We start from the raw sequence: 2500 nt of genomic DNA, 5'->3' as shown, positions 1-2500 counted from the left end.
ACATCACCTCACCACCCCCTAGCTGCCTGTCCCCTGAATATACTATAAAAAAAATGCTGTCTCTGTGGACAGCCCAGCCTGGACCATAAAAACATAACAAACTGTTCCAGCCAATCCCTGACAAGATGCGTGTTTAGGAGTTTCAATTGCTCAAGAGAGAGAGAGAGAGAGGGGGGGGGGGGGGGAGTAGCGAGCTAGCTCTCTTGTTTTGTTGGAACGTCAACAGAAGTGCCGTTCCCCAACATTGCTAAGAGCACCTTTAAAGTGCTTCACAGTGGAGCCCTATGGTGTCCCGCAGCTTGTTCTGCTACCCCTGCTTCCTCTCTCTCTCTCTACCCTCTTGACTGCTTCTATCCACAGCAGCTAATCTTCTGGATCAGCGGGTCAAAGTTCCCCTTTGCTGGCATTTGGTGCTGGAGGATAGAGCGAGTCTCGTATTACGACAGGCTTGCACTTGTCACATATGCCACATCATGTCAATCTCTTCAAAGGCTGCGCAAGAGGAGACCAACACTCCATAACAGCCAGGCTATTAAAATGAAACAAACGTTGCTACTGATCGCACAAATACTCTTTTTTTTGGTGTTGTTGCTGGTGTGTGTGTGTGTGTGTGTGTGTGTGTGTGTGTGTGTGTGTGTGTGTGTGTGTGTGTGTGTGTGTGTGTGTGCTTGTGTGTGTGTGTGTGTGTGTGTGTGTGCGTGTGTGTGTGTGTATGGTTGTCTGTGTGTGTGTGTGTGTGTGTGTGTGTGTGTGTGTGTGTGTGTGTGCGTGTGTGTGCACATGTGCTGGTTGGAGTCATTTATTATGCATATTCTTAATTACATGACATTTCCAACTCTTGCGTCCAGTCTAGTGCAAAGGTCAATGGGAGATTATCTGAGCAAGCGCTTTCAGTGACAACTTCTCGATGGCTACATCTGGGAAGGGATTTGCCCGACTTCTTCTTCCTCATCTTTGTGGTGTGTGACCAGAATTTTCCAGGGTTTTACTACAGGAAATAATTGGCATCAGGTTACATCGGCCTTAGGGAACTCTGCTGTGCCACTGTATAATGCAATTTCTACTTAATATTTCTATTTCTCACATGTTCATATACATTTCTACGATTCCAAAAGACTCCAATACTGAGCAAGAAGATTACACTAAACTATATGTAGACTATATATGCAGTTCTGCCACTCAAATGCCTTTACATGGACTAAAGAATCAAAGAATGTCAATAGAACATTCACCTTCCTAGGCAGATCGGAGCTGCCTTTTGAGACCTCACTGGAAAGTAACTCCTCACATGACCCGGAGGGGTCAGAGAGGTGAAGGGTCAAGGGGTCTTGAATGAAAACAGCGCATGTGGCAGAAGATGACAGACGCTCGGGGGCTTTGAAGGCAGCTGTGTGCACCTCAGGTCGGAGGTGTTTAGAAAACAGTGGGGTTATTGGAGTTGCATCAAGCAAAGCCATACAAAATAAAACAAGGCTCTGTGCATATCTTCTTGGTGTCTCTCTCTCTGTGTGCGTGCATGTGTGTGTTTGTGTCCTTGTCTTTTATGAAGGTATTATTGGGGCAAAAGTCACGAGCACATTTAACTGCAGATTTCGCATTCGCACACTAAAGTCACAAATGTGTAACCGTACATTTGAAGTTGTAGATATTTTTTTCATACCTTGTTAACACAAAATAGGGCTACGGGTTCACGAATCCGTTCTACAAGTTCACAAAACCGTTTTACAGATACACGAATTCTCACCTGTGCATCACAAATTCCTGGCCTCATCCCCTCGAGACTTTTGCTCCATTTACACTGCAACGATTGTGGCAAAACACATTCGCACATCCGTGTTTCATAGTCTGAGAACATGCACAACATTCGTGCATTTGTAAACCCAAATGTGAACTAATGCAACAGAAGTTGTGCATCTGTGAAATGTTTTCTCATTAATAAAAGTCTTACACGACTACAAGTGCATTGATACAAGTGCTTGAGTCTACATCTGCGAGTTTCCGTCGCTGTTTTCCGGGGACGAATACTTTTGCACCAATTATACCACCTGGCGATGTGCAAAACCGATTTGTACTTGTGCACACAGAGAGCATCGATCGAAAACAAAACAAGGCGGCCGGATCTGGATCTGGATCGCGCCCACACATCCCTGCTCATATAAGTAGCCTAACCTCCGCTTGTTTCCTCATCTATATAAAGACAAGGACGCACGATTTGTAGATTTTCTTTTCACAGAGTGAGAAACATACTTCGGAGTGATTATTTGCACCCGGATGGAGGCATTTTCTTATTTGCACCCAAACCTGTAATGCGTGCAGAAACAGATGGGATGGCCTACCTAAATCTAACAAGTTAGGATTTTTAAAAACAATCTTTTTGATGGAAACGTGGTGCTAAATTCCCATAAACGTGTTCAGTTAACGGGTAAAACCGTACGTTTGTAAGCAAAATCAAGAATTACGAGCTTGTTTACCGTCACCTAGCAACCAGAAGATAGACAAA

The sequence above is a fragment of the Sardina pilchardus genome, chromosome 4 (assembly GCF_963854185.1).
Source record: "Sardina pilchardus chromosome 4, fSarPil1.1, whole genome shotgun sequence".
NCBI lineage: Eukaryota > Metazoa > Chordata > Actinopteri > Clupeiformes > Clupeidae > Sardina > Sardina pilchardus.
This window is presented reverse-complemented; position numbering follows the sequence as displayed.